The sequence below is a fragment of the Atractosteus spatula genome, unplaced genomic scaffold, assembly GCF_055471065.1.
Source record: "Atractosteus spatula isolate fAtrSpa1 unplaced genomic scaffold, fAtrSpa1.hap1 Scaffold_7, whole genome shotgun sequence".
Lineage (NCBI taxonomy): Eukaryota > Metazoa > Chordata > Actinopteri > Semionotiformes > Lepisosteidae > Atractosteus > Atractosteus spatula.
The window spans coordinates 20,590-32,500 of record NW_028296901.1 but is presented as its reverse complement, the minus strand read 5'-3'; the positions used below and the strand labels follow the sequence as shown (position 1 = coordinate 32,500).

The window sequence follows — 11,911 nt, the reverse complement described above, 5'->3', positions numbered from 1 at the left end:
AAATACAAAGGTCGTAAATCAAAACTCATTATAACCCAAAACCCCAAATGTCATACCTAAATCTCAAATACACCAAACTTCAGAACCATTCAAACCATTACAGTCCACATTTCACATAACAACCCAGGATGACAAACCCGTACGACAATCCAGGGTAACAAATTATACATAACTTAACATAAACAAACCCCATCACCTTAACCCTCCCAACTACAACCGAAACCATTACACAGCAAACATAAACCCTGAACACATCCTTCTTTACTCTCGTTAATCCCCAAACCATGTTGCTCTCCAACCCAAAGAAAGCCCCCTCACCATAATCCCACCCCTTATGCAAATTACCTCCGAACTTCAACCGAAAGCATTACACAGCAAACATAAACCCCAAACACTTCCCTATTCACAAACATGAATTCTCAAACCCCAAAACCCCACATTCCCATAATCCCCTTCTACTAATGACATCCTACCTGCAACCAAAACCATTACACAACAAACATAAACCCTTAACACATCCGTATCCACTTACATTAGTTCCCAAACCCAAAATAAACTACATCTCCATAACCCCTCCCCTTAGTCAAATTACCTCCTTCCCTTCATAATCACCCTCATCTCTTCCCTTTCTTTTCGTACATATTCCACCTTCACTGATTCACCATTCCCACTACCGTCCTCATCACTGTCTCTATCTGTGTCACTCAACCGTACACCCCCAACACTCCTACTTTCCACTACCCCATTACTGTCTTGGTCCACATCTGTCAAAGGCACAAAAAAACTTGTCCAACTCAATCGCCTCTCTTCCTCACCCCCATCCACAACACCCTTCCGCACAACCGTCCCCCCACTCTCCGATCCAGCACTCGACCGCACACTCTCCGCACTCACTAATTCAACCGCACCATTTTCACTTACTCCATCTTCACTATCACCATCTGTATCACTCAAACGAACACTCTCCACACTCCTACTTTTCGCAGCCACAGCCCTGGTCCTTTTCCCATTCCCCTTCCATTCCTTAGTCCCGGTTATTTGACAATGTACATCACCAAATCCAACCTTCCCACCCGAAAGACACCGAACACCATACACACAGTCCCTTGTCACATGATCCCGTGACTGACACCGGCTGCACAACGCTGTTGTGCATTGCACAGCATAATGACCCCCCTCCCCACACCTTCTGCACATTAGGGGTTGTCCCGGATAAACCAGGTACCCCCTTCGGGACCCATTTCCAAAAAACGCTGGAGGGTGAACCACCCCCTCTCCTCTTGCTATATCCATATACAGCCGCACCCAAAAGGTCCATTTCCCAGCCCAGACCCCATCATTGTCCAAGTCTTTCTTCCCTTCAGCTTGTAAAACCACATATCGTCGCAAAAAGGAGGCAATTTCCTCCTCCGAGACGAATGGGTCCGATACCCACACTGTCATGCGAAGCAATTGTCCCGCAAACATCGGCTCCACATGGAAGAGGTTCAACGGAGCCTCCTCCTTCCTTTCTTGCACCGTCTTCCACAAATCCAGGCAAAGATCCCCCGACACCAAAGTTAACTCAAAAACTCCGCGTTTAACAAAATCCTGTAAACACATCACCTCCGCAAACCGCAAATCAAAAAACCGAATCAAAAATAACTTAAACTTATCCCTTGTCCAAATTTCAGGTCCTTCCCGGCTCCGAAGCGAGAAACGCAGGGAGTTCTTCCTCCACTCTTTCCTCGCCCAAGGGATTCCGGCCATCGCAACAAACGCCATGCTCAGCCCGCTTCCGATCTCTCCAAACAATCCGACGTCCTCCGATCCTGTTCACCGCACAGCAAATCCTGTCCACAGCAATTTCCTCGCCACCGCCGTTCCCCCTTCTCGTCACCACGATCCTTCTGGCTCCAAAACTCCACGATCCCCCATCCAGTCGTCTCCGTCACAGCATTCCTCCTGTCGCCTTCCCGACCCCCTGGACTAAGACCTCGGAATTGCGGGCTTGCCGGCTTAAACCTTGATCTTAGCCAAAAGGCCGAGAAGCGATGCCCGACGCCGGCCTTGGGCGGGCGCGCGGGCGTCCGGCTGGCGCGCAGCGGCGCAGGCCGACGCCTCTGGAGCCCGGTCCGCACGCGGCTGCCGGCCGCCCGGACTCCGCTCTCCCCCTCTCTTGCCTGCCTGCTTGCTCGCCTGCCTGCCCGCCAGTCCCGGGCGGGGGCCCTGCTCTTTGATCTCCTGTCAACGGCCCGACAACGACCGCAGCCGCGGGGGGCGCCAGCCGGCCGGCCTCCTTAGCTTAGGCCCCTCCCACCAGCAGCAGCCGTGCCGAGTGAGCTGCAAGCGAAAGCGGACCGTCGGCACCTGCGGGCAGAGGCAAGGGGCAGCGCTCTCTCGGGAGGGACGGGGACACACACACACCTGCCTGCCTGCCGAAAAAAAGAAAGAAAAGGTGTATATACTAAGTTTTTTGGAGGGAAAACGGCCGGCTGTCGAAAGGGGCCCGCCTGCAAGGACGGGGACACACACACACACACACACACACACACACACACACACACACACACACACAAGCCACGCCTGCCTCCCTGGAAAAAGGAGGAAAAAACTAAGTTTTTTGGAGGGAAAACGCACGGGAGCCGAAAAGGGGGCCGGCCTGCTTGCCGAGAGAGTCGAGGCGCGGGAAAGTGCACGGAGGGAGCACGGGAACGGGGAGGGGGAGAGAGAGAGACACAGAGACACACAGATGGACGAGAGACGAGACCGGAGAGGAAGGAGCTCCGGTCCACCTCGCTTGCTTGCTAGCTACGTCTGTCTTTTCACCGCTGAGAGAAGGTAGTGCACCGTTCCCGGAGGCGCTGCAATACCGGGCCGATGCGTGGAGAGGACGGAGCAAGCTCCTGATCCAGCTCCCTGTTCCAAAAATCCGTTTAATATGTGGTCCCCCGATGGGGGACGTATCAGATATTAAACTGATAAGAACAGATTTTTTTTTTTTTTATGTTTTTATTACAAAAATAACAAACTACAACACACCAAGGTAAGACAACAACAACATTTCCACCATTCAAACAAAAAAACAAATCAGCCCCCCCTTGGAACAATAGCAACACCCCATATGATATTACACTCCACAGTCAAAATCAAAAATCAGAAAGCCACAAAGTATAAATAATACAATATTCATATGAGTTCAAACAGAAAACCTCCAAAACACAGTCACCGAAAATATTTACACAAATTCCTTATATTACCATAATCCCGCCCAATATGCAAAATTAATCCCTCCTCCATCCCCAACATTTCCATTATTATTATAAAACCAAGAAATACAGAAACAAAACCATACACAGAAAAACAATTCAACACCCCAAAGAAATTAACCCCTTCCACCTTTCTTTTGCCGCTGCAAAACCCCACCGCAGGATGTCCCACCGGACACGTCTGCTGACATCGTTTTTGACTTTACAAATTACCGACACGGCTGTAACACTACCGCCGTGCTCCACCAGCTCCTTCCTAGCTGCCCATATATAAAACTTAACTAAACTTAGTATAAACCATAACAAAAATTCTGTATTCCATTTCCTCGCTCCCTTTATTCCTCGAATCACCACCCGGCTCGTTAAAACAAAATCAAGGGCGACTTTCTGCAAGAGCTCCTCGCAGTGACCCCACACCCTTTGGGCGAAAACACAACCCCAGAATACATGTAGTAGGGTCTCCACCTCAGAACAGTCGGGATGCGGGCACTTGTCCTGCCTGGACAATCCATGCCTGTGGAGCGTGTCCCTCACGGGCAACCTGTTCCAGAGCAACCGCCAGTTGAGGTCCTTGAGTCTGTGTTCTAGACCCACCGGCTGGATCTGCCTCCACTCCTCCTCCGACACCCCCACGACCGCAGGTTCCCCCTTCTCCATAATAACCCTATACATTTGCCTATGGTCCGTTGAACCCAAGCCCTTCCTGAACTCCGGATGTTTCTGGAGCCACACCACAGCATGCCTATAATGCCAAGGCAGCTTTTGTGCCTTCGGCGTTGTGTTCGTCCACACTACCAGGTGTTTCATCGTAGCTGCGAACCACAAACGAATAAAACAAACACAGAGGTGATCCGGGTCTTCGTATAGGGTTTTACACAGATTTGCAATGAAAATAGTGTCTAACTTCAACGGGAAGTCCGGAACAGCCCTACCACCCCCCTCCACTGGCCTGCACATGTCCGCCCTCCTTATATACTCATGCGTTCCACTCCAAACGAAGTGGAAGACCGCCCTCACCAGGTCTCGGCGGAGCCGAGCAGGCAGGGGGAACACGCAGGCCAAGTGAAGCAGCAGTGGCAGTACGTCCACCTTTAAAACTAGCACTTTCCCCGTGTATGTCAGCGACCTATTCAACCACAGGCCCATCTTTTGCTTAACCTTCCCCATCCTCAGGTCCCAATTGATCCTGGCCGAGTCCTGTGTATGGTAGAGAACTCCCAGAATCTTCACCGGCCCCGTCACCAAGGTAAGACCACCCGCCACATCTTGTCGTTCTTTCCACTTGCCAAAATATTTAACAGTACATTTTGACGTGTTCAAAAAAGCACCTGTCCCTCTGGTCTGACTCTCTACTATCTGTAGTACTTGTGAAAGGCTGCTGTCAGTGGTAAGAAACAACGAAATATCGTCCGCATAGGCAGCTATTTTTGCCTGTGCTCCCCCACTCCCCGGGACCACCACCCCTTCCACCCGGGGATCACCTCGAATCAGATGTAGAAAGGGTTCTATGTAGAGCACGTACAATAAGGGGGACAGAGGGCATCCTTGCCTCACCCCGCACCTGACTGGAATACCCATGCCTAGCTTACCATTAATGCATACCCTTGAGATGACATTATTATACAAAACCTTGATCCATCTAATGAAGCCTTCGTCCAACCCCACTCTTTTCATCACCTCCCAAAGGAAAGTGTGATGTACCCGATCAAAAGCCTTGTTCTGATCAAGGTTCACAAGCATCATCTCAAGGTTCCTGTCTTCCACCCATTCTATCACGTCTCTGATCAACTGCAGGTTCCACTTTACGTTTCTGCCCTCCACACTGCAGGTTTGATCCCTACTCACCAGATCCGGCATCACCTTCCTCAGCCGTCTCCCCAATACTCTGGCCAAGATCTTATAATCGGTGCAGAGTAATTGGATCGGCCTCCAGTTCTCCAGATCTTCTTTATCCCCTTTCTTATAAACCAGAGACATGATACCAGTCCTCATCGTTCTTCCTAACTCACCCTCCTTCAGGACTTCATTATAGACCTCCAACAGCACCGGTAGTAACCTGTCCCGGAAGGTGACATAAAAATCTGTAGGAAGCCCGTCAATCCCAGGGGTAGTACCTTTTCGCAGGCCACCAATGGCTTCTCCTATCTCCGTCAGTGTTAGATCCCCACACACACCTTCCACACCAACCGTCTTCCTGTCGAAACCCACCAACCACTCATCCCACAAGCTCGCATCCACTGGTTTCTCTGAAAATAAAAACCTGTAAAAATTAGTTGCACACCTCACCATGCCTTCTATATCTCTGACAATGGACCCATCTTCTCTCCTCAGACCCTCAAAGAGAGTCTTCTTCTGTCTGGCTCGGACCGAGCCAAAGAACTGAGCTGAGCACTTCTCCTCGCCCTCCATCAGGGTGCCCTTAAGCCTAAACAAAAAATCCTTCGCTCGCTCTAACCAAAGTTCTTTCAGCCTGAGCTTGAGCTCTGAAACTTTTGCCATATCAAAAGCACCGCCCTGGTTGGAAGCCACATACAGATCTTCAAGTTCCTGCTGCAATCTCTCAAGCTCTCTTCTCTCTGCTACTTTCTTTTGGCAACAGTAGGAAATAGAAGCTTTGGAGATAGCCCTTTTACAGGCCTCCCACCAAAGAACCGCTGTCGGGTACCTCCCCCTCTGTAACTGGAAGCGTTCCAAAAGCGCAACTATCATGCTCTGATAATCGGCTTCCAATAACACTTTCGTGTTCAGCTTCCAGAAATTTGATTTAGGGTCCATACCAACTGGTATCAGATCAACCGACAGCAACAGATGATCTGAAAACCAAACCGGGGTAACCTGTGCCGCCTGTGTCAACCCACGCAGGGTGGTGAAGATATAATCCAGTCTTCTAAAAACACCCCTTCCGTTACTCCATGTGTGCATTCTCCCTCTCTGACTGAGATCTTTATGACCGTCCTTTAAATAAAACCGTGATATTAATTCCTTAAAACTACCCACACTCGCACCACTCACGTCACACACATCCATATTAAAATCCCCTCCCATCACCACCACCCTATTAGTAAACAGATGTGGCTCAAGATCTCTTAAAAACGCCGCCTGGAGCCGCCTTTCGGCAGGCCCGTAGACAGCTATCAGACGGACCTGCAGTCCGTCCCATACACCATCTACGACCATAAGCCTTCCCGGGACTATGATATTGACATCGTTAGCCGTGAAATTCGGGGTTCCACAAAGGATCCCAATTCCAGACGAGTGCACTCCCCCTACGCTCCACCAAGACTCCCCTTTAACCCAATCTCTCTTAAAGGTGGCAATATCACCTCTCGTGCCTAAATGTACCTCCTGCAGGAAACAAAAGCCGAATTGGCGCGCTTCTAAATATTTAAAGACGCCAATCCGCTTAACATGATTTTTAAGCCCTCTGGCGTTAACCGTACATACTGTGCGACTCATGTTGGATCAAAAGGAGTCCGCAGCTGTAACCCGTCTCCCAAACTAAAGTCACTTTGTATTCCGATAGGGCTAAGGACATTCTCCATCCCACTTGGAACCTGCGGGGACCCCTCCCCCAGGGATGATGGACTTACCCCAGGATCATCGGAGGTCAGAAGGTGGGTACCGCCGTCTTTCCCGGACTGTTCTGAGGTCTCCGAAACAGAAACTTCCTGTTCCACCACTATGTCCCCTTGGCCCGGGGGTATGGGGTCATCGAGCGTACTAACCGCGGCTGAGGCTTCCAAGGGGTCAGCCTCCTTACCCAGCTCTTCACCCCCCTCCCTCTGTTCCCCTTCCTCCCCACCCCCCCCTTCCCTGCCCCCTTCCCCTTCCCCTTCCCCCTCTACACCCTCCTCCACCCCTTCCTCCTTCCTACCCCCTTTCTTACCCTCCCCCCTCGCCCTCTTTACAGCAATCGCCTTTTTACGTCTCGGCCTTCTCTGTCCACTCTCTCCATCTTCTACCTTCTGGACCTCGACGTCGCTGGTTTCCGAGTCCTCCTCGGAATCTAGGACCTGGAAACGATTGGTCACCGTCTCAAACAAGCACACGTCAGACCTCATTCTTCTCTTTTCAGCCGCCGACTTCCTCTTTGTGGCCCTGCTCGGCTGGATGGACCACTCCGGCGACCCCGATTCTGCCTCCTCCACCTGTTCGGCCCATGATGAGGTCCCCGGACGCGCCTCTTCAGGTACCTCGGTCGCCGTTGCTGGCTCCTCTGGTCTATCGCCTCTGTCCTCTCTTACGTCTGCACAAGGCCTCTGGGTGGTCGCAGCCTTCTGCGGTGGTCTGGTCTCGTCTCCCCTCGAGCCCTCCGCCGAGGTCCGCACCACATCTGCAAAACTCCGGCTCTTCCTCGGACAGACCCTGTAAACATGGCCTTCTGCCCCACATAGGTCACATGTCAAAACCTTGGTGCAATCCTTTGTGTCATGAGTTGTGGCCTTACACTTTCGACACACACCACCGGGACAGTTCATAGCCACATGTCCTCTCTGAAAACATTTCTTACATGTCACAGGTTGGCCCGGGTAAAAGAGGTAACCCCTATTAGGCCCTATTGAAAAATAAGCCGGGGGGTGAACCACACCCTCGCCCTCAGACGGCTTAGGTCTCAGCCTCACCGTATAGCGCCTCTTACCAGTCCACACTCTGAGGACGTCTAAATCTTTCTGGCCTTCTCCCTGGACATCCACGAACCTGGATAAAAAGGTAATTATGTCCCTTTCTGGTACCCGGTGGTTAAACAAATGAATTGTCAAAGTCCTGAGTTCCCTGGCGAACAACGGCTCTATCAGGAACTCATTAAGTGGAGCCACCTCCTTTCCCTCGCACACTCTCTCCCAAGCCTTCTCACAAAGTTCGTCGCTCGCGAGAGACAGGTCGTAAATCCCTCGAACCGGGAAGTCTTGCAAACAATCGATGTCCTTCAACTCGATCCCCAAAGCCTTCATCAGGACCACTCGTTCAAACCGCTCACGGTTCATCCAGTCCTTCTTCCTCTCCGCATCCTTCACCACAAAGCGCACTGTGCACCGCATCAGCCCCTCACGGGACAGAGGGTGCACAGCCGCCGGACCGCGGGCCCGCTCACCACCGCCGACCGCCGTCATCTTGGAGGCCCCACTTCGCCCCCTGGGCTCAACCCAGGGCGACTACCCGTGGTGACCTTTGGTGGACGTCTGCTCCGGTCTTCTGGTGGTAAGGATCCGCCCGTCTGGTCTGGTCTGGTTCCGCCGTTCGTCGTCTTCTCCTTCTCCTCCTCGCCTTCGTCGTCTTCACCTTTTGACAAGTCCTCGGACCGCGGTCATGCCACGTATCGTCGGAACTTGGCCAAAAGGCCGAGAAGCGATGCCCGACGCCGGCCTTGGGCGGGCGCGCGGGCGTCCGGCTGGCGCGCAGCGGCGCAGGCCGACGCCTCTGGAGCCCGGTCCGCACGCGGCTGCCGGCCGCCCGGACTCCGCTCTCCCCCTCTCTTGCCTGCCTGCTTGCTCGCCTGCCTGCCCGCCAGTCCCGGGCGGGGGCCCTGCTCTTTGATCTCCTGTCAACGGCCCGACAACGACCGCAGCCGCGGGGGGCGCCAGCCGGCCGGCCTCCTTAGCTTAGGCCCCTCCCACCAGCAGCAGCCGTGCCGAGTGAGCTGCAAGCGAAAGCGGACCGTCGGCACCTGCGGGCAGAGGCAAGGGGCAGCGCTCTCTCGGGAGGGACGGGGACACACACACACCTGCCTGCCTGCCGAAAAAAAGAAAGAAAAGGTGTATATACTAAGTTTTTTGGAGGGAAAACGGCCGGCTGTCGAAAGGGGCCCGCCTGCAAGGACGGGGACACACACACACACACACACACACACACACACACACACACACACACACACACACAGCCACGCCTGCCTCCCTGGAAAAAGGAGGAAAAAACTAAGTTTTTTGGAGGGAAAACGCACGGGAGCCGAAAAGGGGGCCGGCCTGCTTGCCGAGAGAGTCGAGGCGCGGGAAAGTGCACGGAGGGAGCACGGGAACGGGGAGGGGGAGAGAGAGAGACACAGAGACACACAGATGGACGAGAGACGAGACCGGAGAGGAAGGAGCTCCGGTCCACCTCGCTTGCTTGCTAGCTACGTCTGTCTTTTCACCGCTGAGAGAAGGTAGTGCACCGTTCCCGGAGGCGCTGCAATACCGGGCCGATGCGTGGAGAGGACGGAGCAAGCTCCTGATCCAGCTCCCTGTTCCAAAAATCCGTTTAATATGTGGTCCCCCGATGGGGGACGTATCAGATATTAAACTGATAAGAACAGATACTACACTTGATCTTAGCCAAAAGGCCGAGAAGCGATGCCCGACGCCGGCCTTGGGCGGGCGCGCGGGCGTCCGGCTGGCGCGCAGCGGCGCAGGCCGACGCCTCTGGAGCCCGGTCCGCACGCGGCTGCCGGCCGCCCGGACTCCGCTCTCCCCCTCTCTTGCCTGCCTGCTTGCTCGCCTGCCTGCCCGCCAGTCCCGGGCGGGGGCCCTGCTCTTTGATCTCCTGTCAACGGCCCGACAACGACCGCAGCCGCGGGGGGCGCCAGCCGGCCGGCCTCCTTAGCTTAGGCCCCTCCCACCAGCAGCAGCCGTGCCGAGTGAGCTGCAAGCGAAAGCGGACCGTCGGCACCTGCGGGCAGAGGCAAGGGGCAGCGCTCTCTCGGGAGGGACGGGGACACACACACACCTGCCTGCCTGCCGAAAAAAAGAAAGAAAAGGTGTATATACTAAGTTTTTTGGAGGGAAAACGGCCGGCTGTCGAAAGGGGCCCGCCTGCAAGGACGGGGACACACACACACACACACACACACACACACACACACACACACACACACACACACAAGCCACGCCTGCCTCCCTGGAAAAAGGAGGAAAAAACTAAGTTTTTTGGAGGGAAAACGCACGGGAGCCGAAAAGGGGGCCGGCCTGCTTGCCGAGAGAGTCGAGGCGCGGGAAAGTGCACGGAGGGAGCACGGGAACGGGGAGGGGGAGAGAGAGAGACACAGAGACACACAGATGGACGAGAGACGAGACCGGAGAGGAAGGAGCTCCGGTCCACCTCGCTTGCTTGCTAGCTACGTCTGTCTTTTCACCGCTGAGAGAAGGTAGTGCACCGTTCCCGGAGGCGCTGCAATACCGGGCCGATGCGTGGAGAGGACGGAGCAAGCTCCTGATCCAGCTCCCTGTTCCAAAAATCCGTTTAATATGTGGTCCCCCGATGGGGGACGTATCAGATATTAAACTGATAAGAACAGATACTACACTTGATCTTAGCCAAAAGGCCGAGAAGCGATGCCCGACGCCGGCCTTGGGCGGGCGCGCGGGCGTCCGGCTGGCGCGCAGCGGCGCAGGCCGACGCCTCTGGAGCCCGGTCCGCACGCGGCTGCCGGCCGCCCGGACTCCGCTCTCCCCCTCTCTTGCCTGCCTGCTTGCTCGCCTGCCTGCCCGCCAGTCCCGGGCGGGGGCCCTGCTCTTTGATCTCCTGTCAACGGCCCGACAACGACCGCAGCCGCGGGGGGCGCCAGCCGGCCGGCCTCCTTAGCTTAGGCCCCTCCCACCAGCAGCAGCCGTGCCGAGTGAGCTGCAAGCGAAAGCGGACCGTCGGCACCTGCGGGCAGAGGCAAGGGGCAGCGCTCTCTCGGGAGGGACGGGGACACACACACACCTGCCTGCCTGCCGAAAAAAAGAAAGAAAAGGTGTATATACTAAGTTTTTTGGAGGGAAAACGGCCGGCTGTCGAAAGGGGCCCGCCTGCAAGGACGGGGACACACACACACACACACACACACACACACACACACACACACACACACACACAAGCCACGCCTGCCTCCCTGGAAAAAGGAGGAAAAAACTAAGTTTTTTGGAGGGAAAACGCACGGGAGCCGAAAAGGGGGCCGGCCTGCTTGCCGAGAGAGTCGAGGCGCGGGAAAGTGCACGGAGGGAGCACGGGAACGGGGAGGGGGAGAGAGAGAGACACAGAGACACACAGATGGACGAGAGACGAGACCGGAGAGGAAGGAGCTCCGGTCCACCTCGCTTGCTTGCTAGCTACGTCTGTCTTTTCACCGCTGAGAGAAGGTAGTGCACCGTTCCCGGAGGCGCTGCAATACCGGGCCGATGCGTGGAGAGGACGGAGCAAGCTCCTGATCCAGCTCCCTGTTCCAAAAATCCGTTTAATATGTGGTCCCCCGATGGGGGACGTATCAGATATTAAACTGATAAGAACAGATACTACACTTGATCTTAGCCAAAAGGCCGAGAAGCGATGCCCGACGCCGGCCTTGGGCGGGCGCGCGGGCGTCCGGCTGGCGCGCAGCGGCGCAGGCCGACGCCTCTGGAGCCCGGTCCGCACGCGGCTGCCGGCCGCCCGGACTCCGCTCTCCCCCTCTCTTGCCTGCCTGCTTGCTCGCCTGCCTGCCCGCCAGTCCCGGGCGGGGGCCCTGCTCTTTGATCTCCTGTCAACGGCCCGACAACGACCGCAGCCGCGGGGGGCGCCAGCCGGCCGGCCTCCTTAGCTTAGGCCCCTCCCACCAGCAGCAGCCGTGCCGAGTGAGCTGCAAGCGAAAGCGGACCGTCGGCACCTGCGGGCAGAGGCAAGGGGCAGCGCTCTCTCGGGAGGGACGGGGACACACACACACCTGCCTGCCT

General features: G+C 55.2%; 5 non-coding genes across 5 annotated transcripts in view; all 5 read right to left on the bottom strand.

Moving 5' to 3' along the window:
- The window catches only part of LOC148805462 (U2 spliceosomal RNA), a 196-nt gene extending 187 nt beyond the window's left edge, over positions 1 to 9 (bottom strand). The window contains exon 1 of the small nuclear RNA XR_016090283.1: positions 1 to 9. This exon is cut by the window's left edge and continues 187 nt beyond it. This is a non-coding gene — a small nuclear RNA (U2 spliceosomal RNA).
- A 2,809-nt stretch (positions 10 to 2,818) lies between these two features.
- LOC148805461 (U2 spliceosomal RNA) lies at positions 2,819 to 3,010 on the bottom strand. The gene has a single exon (XR_016090258.1). It is a non-coding gene; the product is annotated as a U2 spliceosomal RNA (small nuclear RNA).
- A 6,375-nt stretch (positions 3,011 to 9,385) lies between these two features.
- Positions 9,386 to 9,576, bottom strand: LOC148805460 (U2 spliceosomal RNA). Its single transcript, XR_016090295.1, has one exon. It is a non-coding gene; the product is annotated as a U2 spliceosomal RNA (small nuclear RNA).
- A 787-nt stretch (positions 9,577 to 10,363) lies between these two features.
- Positions 10,364 to 10,554, bottom strand: LOC148805459 (U2 spliceosomal RNA). The gene has a single exon (XR_016090294.1). It is a non-coding gene; the product is annotated as a U2 spliceosomal RNA (small nuclear RNA).
- Positions 10,555 to 11,339: 785 nt separating this feature from the next.
- LOC148805458 (U2 spliceosomal RNA) lies at positions 11,340 to 11,530 on the bottom strand. The gene has a single exon (XR_016090293.1). It is a non-coding gene; the product is annotated as a U2 spliceosomal RNA (small nuclear RNA).
- Between the last annotated feature and the right edge of the window lie 381 nt (positions 11,531 to 11,911).